Source organism: Mytilus edulis, chromosome 1 (genome assembly GCF_963676685.1).
Source record: "Mytilus edulis chromosome 1, xbMytEdul2.2, whole genome shotgun sequence".
NCBI lineage: Eukaryota > Metazoa > Mollusca > Bivalvia > Mytilida > Mytilidae > Mytilus > Mytilus edulis.
In genome coordinates, this window is record NC_092344.1 from 60,176,287 (window position 1) to 60,195,512 (window position 19,226).

A 19,226-nucleotide genomic window follows, 5' to 3' on the forward strand; every position below is an offset into this window, starting at 1 on the left:
ACTTTATTTCCGCAGAGGTAAAAGATATGTGTGTTAATGTTTATCTAATGTGTATTGTGAAATTTAGGTACCCATACTATTTTTATGCCCCACCTACGATAGTAGAGGGGCATTATGTTTTCTGGTCTGTGCGTCCATTCGTCCGTCTGTCTGTTCGTTCGTCCGTCCGTTCGTTTGTCCGTCTGTCCCGCTTCAGGTTAAAGTTTTTGGTCAAGGTAGTTTTTGATGAAGCTGAAGTCCAATCAACTTGAAACTTAGTACACATGTTCCTTATGATATGATTTTTCTAATTTTAAAGCCAAATTAAACTTTTGACCCCAATTTCACGGTCCACTGAACATAGAAAATGAAAGTGCTAGTTTCAGGTTAAAGTTTTTGGTCAAGGTAGTTTTTGATGAAGCTGAAGTCCAATCAACTTGAAACTAAGTACACATGTTCCCTATGACATGATCTTTCTAATTTTAATTCCTAATTATATTTTTTACCCATTTTCACGGTCCATTGAACATGGAAAATGATAGTGCGAGTCGGGCATCCGTGTACTTTGGGCACATTCTTGTTATTCTTATTCTTATATAGATAAATGAAAATGAAATTTCGATTTTTAATCCCCTGGAGAATTTCCTTTTTCAAAGCAGAGTCCTTTTTGATTTCTTGAAGTGACTATTAAAAATAGATAACAGAAAAATATACAAACTAGAAATATCTCAATATAATAAACCTGCCCCAGTTATGTGTGTGTGTTTTGTTTTATGTTTGTTAAATGCTGTAAAACAACTTATTTACGTATACGTATCCCTTTACAACTGACTTTTCAACGATCCATTTTCATGGTTTTGAAGGCGTATTTAGAAAATAGAAGACCAAACATCTTCGAATGCATAACCATTTATATTCGGTTATTTATTAACTCCTAAAAGTCGGAAACAAATTAATTGCTTTAAAAATTTAGCTAGGTTATAAAAATATGAAGAATTGGTATGATTGCCAACGAAAAATTCTCCACAAGAGACCAAATGACACAGAAATTCACAACTATAGGTCATCGTACGGCTTTCAACAATGAGTCAAACCCATACCGCAAAGTCAGCTATAAAAGGCTCCGAAATGACAAAATTAAAACAATTAAAACGAGAAAACTAACGGCCTGATGTACAAAGTAATGAACGAAAAACAAATCTGGTATACAGCAACAAACGACAACCACTGAATTACAGGCATTCAATGATGTGATGTCATACTACTGTTTCAGAAAAGGGGGAAGGTTTGGTACCATTACAACGTTTAATCCCGCTGCAATTGTTTGCACCTGTCCTTAGTCAGGAATCTTATGTTCAGTGGTTGTCGTCTGTTTATGTGGTTCATATTAAGTGTTTCTTGTTTCTCGTTTTTATATAGATTAGACCGTTGGTTTTCCCGTTTTAATGGTTTTACACTAGTAATTTTTGGGGCCCTTTATCGATTGCTGTTCGGTGTGAGCCAAGGCTCCGTGTTGAACGCCGTACCTTGACCTATAATGGTTTACTTTTATAAATTGTTACTTCGATGGAGAATTGTCTCATTGGCACTCATACCACATCTTCCTATATCTACATACAGAAGTTGGTGAGGTTAAACTAGTTTGTTGGCGCCAAACCCTCCCCCTTACCTGGGACAGTGGTGTTACGGCATAACATATGAACAAACTATGCAAAACAATAAACTAGGGATGTCAACGAGTACTCGAGTATCGCTCGGTAGTACGGAGTATCGAATACCAAAATGATACTCAACAAACTAATGTTTGGTGTTATTGAATAAAAACCCATTGATAATAATTAATCAATAATCTAAAATTAGTTGGTGTTATGTATGTAAAACATTTAGTTTGCCTTTTGTATCAGTTTCATATCTTTTTCTTATAGCATTTTGTTTTGTCATTTCTATGTTTTATTCTGCTGTGTATCCTTTATGGGGTCTCTCAGCTGACCAAACTTTGTGAAATGTTTATCATGTTTATTATGATTCTGTAAAATATCATTTTGCGCACTGTTCTTATATTTGGGATTAGAACATTTGTTAAGTCATAAATGTAACTTCCATATACTTCACACTCGCAATCTTATTTATTTTAGCATGTCTCTAAAAAAATTAATCATAAATTCAGGTGTTTGTCATCAAACCGTTGAGTACATTCAGATCTGGCATTTGCAATTTCGAGAAACATTCGAACCGAACAGTTGTCTCATTCATTTATGTTAACGAAACTGAAATACATTTTGGGTAGCGCTGTTTTTGTCTCATCAACGCCAAAAGTCGCGAAAAGCGAGACATAGGGATTGCTATTCCGGCGGCGACGACGATGACGATGTTCGCGTCAACAATTGTAAAGTTTTCTTCTGAAGTTATTTTGATGGGATCTATTTGTGATAGGACAAATCAACCCGGGCCAACAACCCATTCATTCTTTTTCTTCTGCTTGGAATGTTCATATTATGTTTTTGATTTAGTATAATTTGTATCATTCCTTTATTTTGAAATTGAATGCAAGGAAATCATGCAATAAAAATCTCATATAACTCATATTGCAAAGGGTTTATATTCAATCTTTTAGAAAATACGCTGTCTTCGTTATCAAATAGTCGGTTTCTATGTAAGTTGGAGATTGTTTTTGTTGAACTTCATTGTTTATTTTGTTCCGCTATTTTCCTCAAATAGTTGGCGTGTTTCTCTCGGTTTAAGTTTGTAACCCGATTTGTTTTCTCTCAATCGATTTAGGACTTTCGAACAGCGGTATACTTCTGTTGTATCAATTTTTTTTTTATCTTTTTCTTTTGGTATCTGTAGACAAAATACACAAATTTGTCGATTTTTTTTTATTATTTGATAATAAACATTTTTTCTAGCGAGAGCATTGCAAACCCATATATCTTGTCACAAACAGCCAAGGTAATTTATTCCTGGGATGTTATCTAAATTCTTTCAAAAACAGGAAAACACAACTAGTAAAGATTTTCTAATACAAGATAACAGTGTTTGATAAAATGTGTTGACAGTACATACGTTTACCATGTTTACTGATTAATCTTTATACAATATGTTCATTGGAGACTGTGATATCCACGCATAAATAAAACCAGTGAATCAAGCATAATCAAAACTAGTGATGTTACACTATTGTTTCAGATAAGGGTAAAGGTTGGTACCAATTAAAGTAGCACAATACAAAGATTTGTTCACCTCCAATCAGACAACATAAAACTGATGTAATTTCTTTCATCCCGCTTTAAATTTTGTAAATGAGGTAACAAAAGAAAGAAAAAAGATTAATCTTTCCAATGGTGATAATTTCACTATCATGACATGATTACATAATTAATTATTATGTAATTAGTTGCTATATTGTGATGTCCACACTTGACATTTTCTCGAATAAAGAGAAAAACAATGTGACTGTTGATCAATCAGAATCAACTAATCTCTCCAGAGGCAGTAGAACCGGATGTGACAGTTGATCAAGCATAATTAAAAAGTAGTGATGTTACACTATTGTTTCAGATTAGGGCAAAGGCTGGTACCTATCAAGGTAGCACAATACAAAGATTTGTTCACCTCCAATCGAATATAGAGAAAAAGAATGTGCCAGCTGATAGATCAGAATCAAATTATCTCCTTAGGCAGTAGAACAGGGTTACCATAATTCAATAAGGTTTTGACTAGTAAGAACGCATTCATTTTCAGCAATTCAAATATATAAAGAAAATGCACACCTTATGCATCAATTTTAGATCTGGCGGGAAATGTTATGTCATTTTTGACCTTGTTGTAAGTCCAGTTCAAAACTCCGCCCACAATGATAAACATTTACTTTTAATGATCTTAGAAGTTTAATTTCACATTGCAATTACTTTTTTTCTATATGGATTTTATTCATTTAGAACATAGAATAATATAATTAGTTTTGTTATTATTACAAAAAAATGAAGTTATGCATAAGTACTCAAAAAGATCAGTTGGTCAGTCTAGAGGATTTCTAGAATTATAATTATAAAAACTGACAATTAAGTAAGTAAATAGTGACATGTGTAAATCAACATAAAAATATAAATTTGTACAGAATATAATTACATTTATAACACACCTGGCCTAATGGACCAATAAGTCACCTTTTACTTTCAATTCAATATGGTTACACAAAATAGATTTTTTTTAACACTTTTGCAGTGTGAAAATGAAATATTTTATATATATTTTCTTTTAAAAAGAATTCATATTTAAAAATTCTCCTCAAGACATTCTTGTTTAAACATTAGACACATTATGGTTTGTGCAATTACATTTGTTTAATATCTGTACATTTATATTTTGATTCCCTCTTTATCTCCAAATTGTTGTTTTGTTTTTTTATACTGGAAGCTCCAATACAGAAATGTGTTTTAATTTGGAATTCATTATCTTCCTCTTTCAATTAATCCCTTAATAATCCACCTGATTTTTCAAAACTGTTGATGTAATTGCTGTTCAGTGGTCATAAAGTTATCAAAGATTCTATAGTTTAACCACAAAGAACTGCCCACATGTTATTATCGTGTATCAGTCAGACACGTATCTTTGTTTATAAAACTAATTATCATCAAAACTCATTAAAAGAGCAAGATATGTAAATGAAATGTTCATAAAGGTTTTTGAGATAGTTGAAACATGCCCACAATTTCGCGCGTTCTTCTTGTTCAAATAAAGTCACAGCTAGAAGTGTTCCATAAATACAACATTCTGTTGATATTACAATTCATCACTTTTTGTCATTCAATCAAAGTGCTATAACACCATATTATAAATTCTGTATATATATATATATGACAATACGTATCTATGTTTTAATAAATTCACATACATAAGGTAATTTTACGCTACAAATACCAGCACCCCAGGCGTATCCGTATAATTTCCAATTTAAAAGACAAAACTGTGTAGTCGTATGGCTTGGTTGAGTTTGGTGCATGTCACTATATGTCAAAGGTTGCCCAGGATTACTGATCCATTCAAAACTTCCATCCTTGTTGAAACTATAACCTCCTAGCCAGTACCCGTTACCTGAAAAACAGTAAGTTTATTGTGAAAATAAATTTTAAAAGATGATATTATTGAGAATGGAAATTGGGAATGTGTGAAAGAGACAACCACCCGACCAAAGAGCAGAAACCAGCCAAAGTGTATGAGAAGAATTAGAACATAACCTGTATTATGCAAACAATGATTTTAGAATAAATGTGTTTATTTTCAATTCAAATACCGTATGGCTGAATCAATATTTAAACCAAATATTTATGCAATTTTTAATGACACTAGAACACACCCGTGATATCACGGGTCCGTGACTGAATTAAAGTATATAACTATGCGTAAGCCTTATTTCAGTATTAGTATTGTCATCTGATAAAGTCATGCCGATTATAAGATACACAGTTTTTCTCTGCTTTATGTTTGAACCCGTCGAACTGAAACAATAATATTAATTATTTGGAAAACAAAAGGTCATGGAATGGAGTATTTTTTAATCAACAGCATTGTCCTATATAAGTTATAAATAAAGTTGAATTATTTGCTTCGCTGTTTTACGTCATGCCCACTAACAAATTGAAAACTGTACCTATACGCCTTATTTTTAGTCCAGATTTTTAGTATTCGTATTGTTATCTTAGAAAGTCTTACTGATTAAAATACTACAATAGGTAACAATTTGACAATTTAGTAGTGTCAACCCTGTGGTTATGACCCGTCTATATAGCATATTGATCCTGAATACAACGTTTGGTGGTGCGCCTGTAAGATGCGGAACGTACAGATAAGGTAATAGGTAACAGGTGAATATACTATTGGTATCGGTAGCGGACTTGACCCGGAACTTCTTAATTATTGGCAATATTAATTACGTGGAAAACAAAAGGGCCTGGAGTGGTGTAATTTTTAATCTACACCTTTGTACTATATTAGTTATATATAAAGTTGAATTCTGTGATTTGTCGTTTTTACGTGATGACGGCTGACAAATTGGACCTCGTAATTTTAGTATTATAGATGACAACAGTATCGTAACTATTTCTCTTGTCAATAAGTATGTTTTAAACCTGGTACCTTTTGTTAGCTATTATTCGTGTGTTTCTCTGTCTTATATAATCTCCCATTTATTTGTATTGTATGTATTGTAGTCCTGTCATGTAATGTTGTCATTTTAATGTTATATTTAACATTGCTATTAAAGCGGGAGGTTTGGCATGCCACAAAACCAAGTTCAACTCACCATTTTTTCTGAAAATGTCCTGTACCAAGTCAGGAAAATGGCCATTGTTATATTGTAGTTCGTTTCTGTGTGTGTTACATTTTAATGTTGGGTTTCTGTTGTATCGTAGTTCTCTTATATTTGATGCGTTTCCCTCAGTTATAGTTTGTAAGAACAGCGGTATACTACTGTTGCCTTTATTTAAGGTTTGGTTAGCTTTTGATGTAAATATCGTTCTTGTTATAGAATATTATATGAAAGGATTGGATGTGAAATACCTGAATATTAAGAATGTCTGCATGTTGATATTTATTACGAATTATGTCCTTGTACCGATGATAATATTTAGTTAATGTTTAGACTAGTTATAAGTTAGTAATATAGAAAACCCTTGGTTAATAACTTTAAAGTAATACAAAGATTGCTTTCTTTTAAATCAAATACGTTGTTACAAACACGAGCGAATCAAACAAGTTGGAATAAATAAACACCATAGCCGATAGCAAAAAATAGGAAATGAATCACTTTTATCGTAAACTTTGGTACTTAACTTTCCGTTAAAGATATGGATAGTAAAATCTGTGAAAGGGCAGTTTTCATTGTTAGTATTGGCTTTATTTAAAGTCAGTTCAGCAGGATGGTTTAAAATTGTAAAAATATCAAGTATAGAATCCAATCATTGTTTTGTACAACAAAACTATCCATTTTCAATATATTACTGTATCTTCTTGTGTTTCCAGAATCTCTTTCATGTGATACGTTAAATTTGTATAAAACACGTATCATATATACTCAGATGAAACAATATTGCATATGATATGGTTGTGCAAATGTGCATGTATAATATACAATATTGCTTTGTTTGCAAAAAACATTATTTGGAATGTTTGGAATTGTTGGTCATCAATGCTCTTCAACTTCGTATTTTAATTGGTCTTTTAAACTTTTTTTTCATTCGAGCGTTACTGATGAGTCTTTTGCAGACGAAACGCAAATACAAAATTTCAATCCAGTAATCTGTTATGAGTTTATTAGTGCTCAACAAACTGAGAATCCTACATATACACCTACATCTTTGATATTTTGGAAAATCCCTCGACCATAATTATCCGTCCTTTTATTCTTTGGTATAAACAAAAAAAAATGAAATAAAAAGCATAGAAACAAGCGTTTGGTGCCATTCATATCGTCGCGTCTATATGGTATGGGTTTTTCTGTTGCATATTGTTATTGAAACATAATCACAATCAATCAAGTAATCTAAAATAATGCATAATTTGTATTTGTTATAAGATTCACACTTACTTCCGGTATTCATGAGTTCGTATTTTATTAGACTGGTTCCCGATCGCAATATTCAGTATGTTACACATATACCAAGAGATATATATCGTGAGAGAGTATGGCTAATAGCTAATACCTGGAACGTAGTACCGGGAACCAGGATAGTATTTTATAAAACTGTTTTCCTCTTCAGTTTCAACCTCAAGAAGTTTACCTCATAAGCATTTACAGCTTGTCTGTTGAGGATATGATAAATATGGATAAAGACAATTTCTTAATAGGTTCGAAATTATATCGTATCAAGCACCACTTAATTAATGTCATATCACTGCTAATTAAAGGAACAACTTTAAGGTTCCACTAAAGTCAAAATATAGGACACTTCATAAATATCTAAACTTTGTCTGTATTTTTTCAACCTATAATGAATAAAATTCTTAACTATGTGAACATATTTTCATTTAAACATAACTAACATATACACACTGTGTAAATTGTAAATAAACTTGAAATAGTTATTTTGTGGTCAAACTTTTTACACCCAAAGATGTTATGTTATCAGAATACTTGAACGACTGTAATACTTCACACATAAAGCATAGTTACATAAATTTACTTTTTACAATAGTTATATATATATATTCATTGTCAATGAAATTTGAAGTCTCTTCCAATAGAAACAAGTTGCACGAAAACTCTAATTATAGGATCAGTTCGGGAATTAGCAAAAATACATTTAAACAAACAAACCAAAACACATATGTATTGTTAAATACAGTATTTGGGAATTTGAAAATATTGTATACTAGTGCTGATACAGCTTCTTTTAACTGAATGCTATGAAGTGAATAAGTGTTAGCATACTATTACGTCATACCTTAGCGTTATCCCATGCGTTATATCATCATTGATGATTTTGTAATTTGATGCTTCATAGCTGATACAACCAGTACATGCCGATTCTAAAATTATATTAAAAGAAGCATTAATAATATCATATGGATGCCAACGCTGAGACAGCATGCTAATTACAACCAACAGTAATAAACTGCTGTTTAAAACTCGCTTTCTACCTGCACTCTACTGGAGTTATCATAATTGACGTTAAGTTTACGCTACTGACTTGGTTAGATAATTGGTGTACACACTAAGCCTGCAACCTTGCTACTGATGAGTTGTCAGTCTTAAAATATCTGAATATATGAGTCTATTTATGCTTTTCCACATTTCAATATGTATTTGGTATTCATTCTCAGATGAAGGTAAGCTTCTGAAAAAAATACCACAACTTGTGACATCAATAATGATTCCTGATGCGCATACGTTTAAATCAAATCCATGTGGTACAAGACCTGAACTAGTGCAAATGAAACAATACTTAATTCTGGTTTTAAACAAGACCGATTATTCTTGATTTGCTTTCGGAGATGAGTGAGTATCTTTATGTATAAGTTCGTGCAGATATTTTTTTTTAATCTTCTTAGACTATGGACTTTAAATTCCACTGAAAATATGTACTAAATATATTCGATGCTTTAGAGTTTAATTCCACAAATCAGATCTTTTAAACACAGGATGTTTGGAAAAATCGGGATTAATTAAGAGACATGAATATACATGAAAACGGAATTTTTTCAACCGAAAATTTACTAAAAAATAACTTAATAGCCTAAAGACTAAAGACCAAAAGAATTCCTAATAATAGATAATAGGATTTAGCCCTTTCAAACTGATAGGTAAAATCTAAACCAATTTAAATATTCAAGGTTCTTTTTTTAGATCTAAGATTTGTTATGATTTCTTGACAATGAATAAGTACTAATAACATTAACGGTACCGATATTATGGCATTAAAATTTAAAAAGTATTATGGGGAATTTTTTATAATTCTACATTCCTACATCATGTCGATACATAGATATAAGAAGATGTGGCATGAGTGACAAAGAGTGACAAATCTCCGTTCAAGTCACATTCTGCAAAAGTAAACCATTATAGGTCAAAGTACGTTCTTCAACACGGAGCCTTGCTTACTTGCTTACTTAATATATTTGGCTTTGTGCAAGGTCATGCGTTTCTCGTACTGTTTGTGATGTCTTTATACGAAATAGATGTGTAATGAGTGATTGATACTTTGGGATAACATGATTTATTTTATTTGTGGTAATTGGCCTGAACCAGCTTTCAGTAACCACGAGTACTTACATTTCGATGATTTGTGTCTATTGATTTAATTATAGTTATTTGTGTGCCTCGTTTTATCTTTTTTAGTTAGATTCAACTGAAATATATTGACATGTATGGTGTGTTTCCCTAATTAGATATAGGAATATGTGGTGTGAGTGCCAATGAGACAACTCTCCATCCAAATAACAATTTATAAAAGTAAACCATTATAGGTCAATGTACTATGTTTTAGTTTGAAACCCGTATCTGGGTTTTTTTCTCAATCGATTGATGAATTTCGAACAGCGGTATACTATTGTTGCCTTTATTTATGATGGTCATTTTGTTTGTACTCATTATGTTTGTATCCCATAGTGAGTTGTTGCAAAGTTTCTTCATAATATACAAGAAGGGAACAATGAAAACAAGGGATATCGAAATTTCCCGATATCATTTACTTGGCTGAGCATTCATGTCATGATCCGCAATAAATCCAATATCACCGACTTTAATGACATAGGTAAAAGGCAGGTATCTTTATTTCTACAACCCTGCTACTCTCTGAGTGTCATGTATCGTAGGAATTTTAGCATGTCATATGTCTGCCATCATAAGATTATTTATGGTATTTTGAAATAATTTATAAAATAGGTTCAACCGTATCAATAATAATGTCAACATTTCTACTATCACTGCTTACCCTTCCGGAGCACCTGAGATCACCCCTAGTTTTTGGTGGGGTTCGTGTTGCTTATTCTTTAGTTTTCTATGTTGTGTCATGTGTACAATTATTTGTCTTTTTCTTTTTAAGCCATGGCGTTTTCAGTATATTTTCAATTTATGAGTTTGACTGTCCCTCTGGTTTCTTTCGTCCCTCTTTCATATACATAATATTTTGAATTTCAAGCATATAACTAAGAAGTATGTAAAGTTTGATGTAGTTATAATACTTCGTTTTTGAGATATGGCGCGACATGTTAAAAAACCCACATTCCTGTTTCACTTACATTTCCTGTAACTCAAAAAGATTTAATTTGATTTTCACTAAAAGGTTTATAGATCGTTTGACCATTATAAGAAATAACTATGTTAAATTTTAAGAAATAAGATAAGCTGTCCTCAAGTTACGGTGCGACATGTTTATGATGGACAGACGGATAGACGAATAGATGGAGGAACGGACGGATGAAAGGACGGACAAACGGACAGGTGGGCGGACAGACGGACAGACGGATGTATACAATAATACGTTCTGTCAAAATTGTGACGGGAGTGTAAAAACACAAAGAAATGGAAAAAAGAACTCGTAATTAAAGGTCAATAAGTTTTATTAGGATGTCGGCCAAGTCGACTTATTTGTATATTTTGTCTTCCTTATCATTTTTGCTATATAACTTTTATATATATTTGAACAAAATGTATAGAAATCAATAAAAAGAATCGATAATAAACATAATCCAACTCACATAATCCGATTTCCCGGGTGTCCCTGTTTTCTCATTTCTTACAATATTTTAATTCGGTATATACACTTTATAAGATAATAGATGACTAGTTTTGCAATTTCCGTGTCAGTATCTATCTTCCCGTACCTTTTTTCGTACAATGTGAACAATTTAACGAGAAATTAAACAATTTTAGGCAAGGTTCACTCAATTCGTCATTTTGACATGCATTTTTACTTATTTCTCCGTTAATATAGAACAGTTGTAGAAAATATTGCATATCACAATAGAAAATAGTTGTATATGTATATATATTCTTTGATATCATGAAAAAAATTAGAAAATAAGGAGAAATTTATCTTTCTTGTCTATTGATGTTCCGTCATTGTGCCCGATGTTAGATACCATCGAGTCCGAACAAATTTTGCCGGTGTGGTTTAGACACAGTGAAATATTTCTGAATTTAAATGTCAGTATTATTATTAGGTGGACAGTTTGGGAAATCCCCGTTTATTTCAAGTTTGAACTGATCGCTTGTTAAATTTACACACATTTACGTAGGTCAATAGTATTACTAAGTACTATTTATAAACATGATCAAGATGAAATACGTGTTCATTAGATATTCAGTTACAAAGTTACCCATGGGTTATAGCACACTTGTTAGAACTATAAGAGGAAAGCAAACTCGTAAAAGATATATTAGTCGTCCCTGTAAATAATTGAAGAATGACTGCACAAAAATTTGATTCTAAAGATTTCAACGTCATTCTTAAAGATCTGAAAGAGGTAACATTCCGTTTATAAGCATAAGGGTATACTTCACCAATACTATAACATTATTCAGCTGGCGAAGTTAAATAATGTATTTAATTGTCGAGGGTAGAATAATATAAAATACAGACTTTTACTTGGCTGAGCATTCATGTCATGATCCGCAATAAATCCAATATCACCGACTTTAATGACATAGGTAAAAGGCAGGTATCTTTATTTCTACAACCCTGCTACTCTCTGAGTGTCATGTATCGTAGGAATTTTAGCATGTCATATGTCTGCCATCATAAGATTATTTATGGTATTTTGAAATAATTTATAAAATAGGTTCAACCGTATCAATAATAATGTCAACATTTCTACTATCACTGCTTACCCTTCCGGAGCACCTGAGATCACCCCTAGTTTTTGGTGGGGTTCGTGTTGCTTATTCTTTAGTTTTCTATGTTGTGTCATGTGTACAATTATTTGTCTTTTTCTTTTTAAGCCATGGCGTTTTCAGTATATTTTCAATTTATGAGTTTGACTGTCCCTCTGGTTTCTTTCGTCCCTCTTTTATATACATAATATTTTGAATTTCAATCATATAACTAAGAAGTATGTAAAGTTTGATGTAGTTATAATACTTCGTTTTTGAGATATGGCGCGACATGTTAAAAAACCCACATTCCTGTTTCACTTACATTTCCTGTAACTCAAAAAGATTTAATTTGATTTTCACTAAAAGGTTTATAGATCGTTTGACCATTATAAGAAATAACTATGTTAAATTTTAAGAAATAAGATAAGCTGTCCTCAAGTTACGGTGCGACATGTTTATGATGGACAGACGGATAGACGAATAGATGGAGGAACGGACGGATGAAAGGACGGACAAACGGACAGGTGGGCGGACAGACGGACAGACGGATGTATACAATAATACGTTCTGTCAAAATTGTGACGGGAGTGTAAAAACACAAAGAAATGGAAAAAAGAACTCGTAATTAAAGGTCAATAAGTTTTATTAGGATGTCGGCCAAGTCGACTTATTTGTATATTTTGTCTTCCTTATCATTTTTGCTATATAACTTTTATATATATTTGAACAAAATGTATAGAAATCAATAAAAAGAATCGATAATAAACATAATCCAACTCACATAATCCGATTTCCCGGGTGTCCCTGTTTTCTCATTTCTTACAATATTTTAATTCGGTATATACACTTTATAAGATAAGTGGCGAATCTGGAAGACGTATAGGTTGCACGCCCTCGACCCCACCTTTGGTTGCCAAAACTATATTGATTCATGTATTTAACGATTTTGTAAAGCAAAAAATAATCAAAATATTGTTCAACTCGGCGGTATGTAAAAGCTGTTCGAATAACGTCCACTTTGAAATAAACTGAATCCGTCTGTCCGTATATATTGTCAAAATATATTGACCAACGTCAGTTCTCGATCATCATAACACAATGGCGACAGTACAGACCCGTTGTTTTTAGTAATGTTAACAAAATAATTATTATTGAATTTTGTCGATGACCTGAGACTATTATACTAATTTGTACATAGCAGTATAGTTACAATTAGTGATAAATAAATTTTATTTTAATGCATGGTAGTTGTAATCCTACATTCATTTTCTATGTCGATTATGCATGCATATACATTTGTCTTAATATCAACGTTTATCCTTTAGAAGATTTATTTTTAACGATGATAGAAAAGATTACATACATAGAATGATTAGATTACTTATAAAGGTGCCCATCCTTTTATGCGAGAAAATCACATATCAATTGTGTGTTTCGATTTTTAAGACCGTAAACTTTAATTTCAAGTTTAAACTTGTTCAATATATTTTCCCATAACTCATAGAAAACGCATATTTAGAGATCTTTAACCTCAACCTCCTGTTAAAAAAATTCGGAATGCAAAGTAAAATTAAAATATTTGTGTTCTATAAGAGTAGGAATTCAAGTGTTTGCTTATTATTTATTTGAATCTGAGACTCATATAAATAATAAGCCGTTGTCCGGTGAAAGAAGTTGTTTTCCAACGACCCACAACACTCCTTTTCAACGCTGAAGTTAAATAATCAATTATAATGAAATGCGATTACGATTTTTTTTATTTTACAAAACCGGGTTATGCATTGTGAAATCTATGACGAAACCGGGTGGTAAACATTGACGAAACCGGCCAGTTCTATTTTGACATGACCCATTTCTTTCGTCCCATACACAGAGATACAAGTATTTAGATGCTCATAATGACTAGTTTTGCAATTTCCGTGTCAGTATCTATCTTCCCGTACCTTTTTTCGTACAATGTGAACAATTTAACGAGAAATTAAACAATTTTAGGCAAGGTTCACTCAATTCGTCATTTTGACATGCATTTTTACTTATTTCTCCGTTAATATAGAACAGTTGTAGAAAATATTGCATATCACAATAGAAAATAGTTGTATATGTATATATATTCTTTGATATCATGAAAAAAATAAGAAAATAAGGAGAAATTTATCTTTCTTGTCTATTGATGTTCCGTCATTGTGCCCGATGTTAGATACCATAGAGTCCGAACAAATTTTGCCGGTGTGGTTTAGACACAGTGAAATATTTCTGAATTTAAATGTCAGTATTATTATAAGTTGGACAGTTTGGGAAATCCCCGTTTATTTCAAGTTTGAACTGATCGCTTGTTAAATTTACACACATTTACGTAGGTCAATAGTATTACTAAGTACTATTTATAAACATGATCAAGATGAAATACGTGTTCATTAGATATTCAGTTACAAAGTTACCCATGGGTTATAGCACACTTGTTAGAACTATAAGAGGAAAGCAAACTCGTAAAAGATATATTAGTCGTCCCTGTAAATAATTGAAGAATGACTGCACAAAAATTTGATTCTAAAGATTTCAACGTCATTCTTAAAGATCTGAAAGAGGTAACATTCCGTTTATAAGCATAAGGGTATACTTCACCAATACTATAACATTATTCAGCTGGCGAAGTTAAATAATGTATTTAATTGTCGAGGGTAGAATAATATAAAATACAGACTTAGCAACTAACTCTATAATTATTCTAAATCAACAATGAGTTCTGAAACTGAGACACTGAAATGATTTGCCCTAAGGATTTACCAATTCAAATGTAACTCGAATAATCCAATTCGTCTCAATGTCCGACTTTCTCCGACCATCACCATCGAAACGCAGCGGAATATAACGACTGAATTATTCTAGTTTATTCAAATATTTCAACTAGTATCTCAAAATACTAATACGGTCGTAAACTATACACATGCGTCTTAATAGTATGTCATGTTCAAAATCGCCAGTAAATAATTTGATAGAGAGTAGCAAAACGTTGTTATCAGTACTTTATTCCGCAAAAGACAAACACTTTTACTATATAATAGGGTTAAACCGTTCACAAGTTGCGTTGTTGAATCCCCCTTTTCCCCTTATTTAACATCGTATGGTGAAATAACAAAAGACATATAAAATTCAGGACATGAAAAGCATTTTGGTCCTTATCATTGGTATTTTATATAACAAAAAAACACATAAACAAAAAACAAAGTAAAGCAAAACAATCATAATAAAACTGTATCAAAGAATATTCACAGTTATAGTTCTTCTCCAGCGGGTCTGAATCGTACAGTCTTGCATGCATATACCATGGATGTACCACAAATAGATTTTATACTGATTACTAAGTGAATGTGTTATAACACAATGCAATTTGCCGTTCTTGCCCAAACGATATTATGTGATAATCAGTTGTTATTTGCATTAATTTTTGAAACATATGTTATTGTTTGATCAACGTCAACGAGTATCTATTGCTGTCAATAGCAGACATCATTGCAACAGGTATATAAATTATAGAGTTTTGTCTTGCTGTGGTCGCTAATGGAGACATCAAAGAATTCATTTTTTTAAGGTTATTAATTATAAGTTGTTCTTGGACAACATCAATTCAGTTGACCATTTAACAGTCAAACTTAAGTTGTATTGTCCTTCTTAGTTTATCCACATATTTGTAATGCTCCATTTAAACGTCTTGAGGTTCAGTAACATTTATTGTAAAGAGAATAAATTCATAATCTGTGGCCGAAGCTACCAGTTAAATCAAAGTAATGTGAGAAATTCAAAAACATAGGTTTATTTAAATAATACCATTTAAAAGGTGTTCCATATCTATTTAAATAAACCTCAATGGAACATTACCCACAGTGAACAATTAATCAAAAAACATATCATTATTAAAATCGAGTCTTCAACAAAAGACAAGTATCTTATACAATATGTCTAGTTCGTAAAGTACACCTGGAAAAAGGTATACATTAATATTGGATGAAAAGTAAGTGAAAACCAAGAATTTAATTTTAAACCATAAACGAATTAAAAGTATTTTGTAAAACCCAAATTATACACAATCTACAATCATGTAATTTTACATTGTTTCAAATGGAAGTGTTGCAATACTTTTTTCCAGGTGTGTAGTTCCGAGTCTTAAATAGTTATGAATAAATTGATATTAAAAAAACTATTAAGGATTTATATTTAAGTGGGTCGATGCCACTGCTGGTGGAGTCAGACGTTTCGTTCCCGAGGGTATCACCAGTCCAGTAGTCAGCACTTCGGTGTTGACATGAATATCAATTGAGTGGTCATTTTTATAAATTTCTTGTTTACAAAACTTTGAATTTTTCGAAAACCTAAGTATTTTCTTGTCCCAAGAATAGATTACCTTAGCCGTATTTGGCACAACTTTTTGGAATTTTGAATCCTCAATGCTCTTCAACTTTGTACATGTTTGGCTTTATAACTATTTTGATATGAGCGTCACTGATGTGTCTTATGTAGACGAAACGCGCGTTTGGCGTACTAAATTATAATCCTGGTACCTTTGATAACTATTTGCACCACTTGGTCGATGCCACTGCTGATGGACGTTTCGTCCCCGATGGTATCACCAGCCCAGTAGTCAGCACTTCGGTGTTGACATGAATATCATTTATGTGGTCATTTTTATAAATTTCCTGTTTACAAAACTTTGAATTTTTTGAAAAACTAAGGATTTTCTTGTCCCAGGAATAGATTACCTTAGCCGTATTTGACACAACTTTTTGGAATTTTGAATCCTCAATGCTCTTCAACTTTGTACTTGTCTGGCTTTATAACTATTTTGATATGAGCGTCACTGGTGGGTCTCATGTAGACGAAACGCGCATCTAGCGTACTAAATTATAATCCTGGTACTTTTGATAAGTATTACCAAATCTAAACCTAACACAAACTTATCCATTCAATACCATTTTATATACAACTCTTTTAATGATATTTCCGTTTTCTTTGCAGCCGGAAGTAATAACAAATATACGTAATAAATACACCAGTTACCCAAACTTTATTCTTGAAAGTGCAAAGAATGTTTCACGTAAAGTATACAATCAATTGAAATGCTTTGAAACTAAATTAAAAGAACTTGACAGATAAATTGTGGTTCTATATCAGAAGTTCATCAATAAAGCGGACTTGCTGATCAATCTTTATTTTGTGATTTTTTTTTTGTAGACAAATAACACTGACTACTTAGAATAAATGCAAAACATGGATTTCGAAAAACGGGAACTACGTCAGTGCATGAACAGAATTTGCTTCTTGCAAAACACTCGCCGTGAAAACAATTTGATATGAAGACAAGCTTCCTTTGTTGAAATGTCCTACATAACGCTTTTGCCTAAATCTAGTTACTATTGCTTTTCAATATATATTAATGAGTGGCTTAATAATGCCATTTAAATGTTCTTTGTATCTGTTATATTTACTTCAAAAGCACATAAATGCATTTTAAACCCGCCACATTATTTATGTATGTGCCATTCCCAAGTCAGGAGCCTGTAATTCAGTGGTTGTCGTTTGTTTATGTGTTACATATTTGTTTTTCGTTCATTTTTTTTTTACATAAATAAGGCCGTTAGTTTTCTCGTTTGAATTGTTTTACATTGTATTATCGGGGTCTTTTATAGCTCACTATGCGGTATGGGCTTTGCTTATTGTTGAAGGCCGTACGGTGACCTATAGTTGTTAATGTCTGTGTCATGTTGGTCTTTTGTGGATAGTTGTCTCATTGGCAATCATACCACATCTTCTTTTTTATATTTTACAAATATGTTTCCTTTTTAGCATCAGTGGCTATGTTTCTTGACATACAAGAAATTAAAAAATCAAAATTAATACTAAATTCATTTGAAAAGATTTTTAAAGTTATAAAACATAAACAAATTGTGTAAAATTGTCCTTAAATGGCAATAACTCTTTATGGGGTCAATTCACAATTTTGGTCAGGTTGACTTATTTGTAGATCTTACTTTGTTGAACAATTTTTTTCATCTTTATCTATTATAATATTCAAGATAATAACAAAAAACTGCAAAATTTTCTTACAAATTTTACAGCATCAGATTTGTTCTAACAGCTTTAGTTTTTGAGATAAAAGCCAAAACGGCAAATCCCCTATGTTTTTTTTTGCCATGTCGGCTATGTTTGTTGATGGATCAAAAATTCGGATACAATTCATAAAATAGATCCTTAAAGGAACATTCCTTTAAAGTTAGAAGTAGTTTCAGAGGAGAAGATTTTTAAATGTAAGCAGACATGAAGAACAAACTGTGCAAAATAGTCTATAAAGGGAAACAACTCCTTAGGGGATCGATTACCAATTTTGGTCATATTTAAAACTCTTTTTGAGATCTTACTTTGCTGAACATTATAATTGCTCGTTACAGTATATCTCAATCTATTATAATATTCAAGATGATAACAAAAAACTGCAAAATTTCCTTAAAATACCAATTTAGTGGCAGCATCCAAACACTAGGTTGTTCAATACGTCTGATAGATCAGACCAATTGAACAGTGTTACTGTGTAAAATTTGCTCTAAAAGCTTTACTTTTTGAGATATAAGCCAAAAACTGCATTTAACCACAGTCACTTTTCTATTTCTAGCCATGGCGGCCATGTTTGTTGATGGACCAAAAACTTTGGATACAATTTATAAACTAAAATAATGTAGATACCCTAAGAAATATTCAGTTAAAAGTTGAAATATATATATAATGAGGCATAACAGATTTTTTTTCTTTCAAAATGTTAGTTTTCATGATAAACGGTAAAAACGAAAAAAAATATCGTAAAATTTGTTATTTATATGCAATAACTCCTATAAGAATTTGCCAAACAGTTTTGACGTATATATGAACAATTGGTAGAGCTCATTAT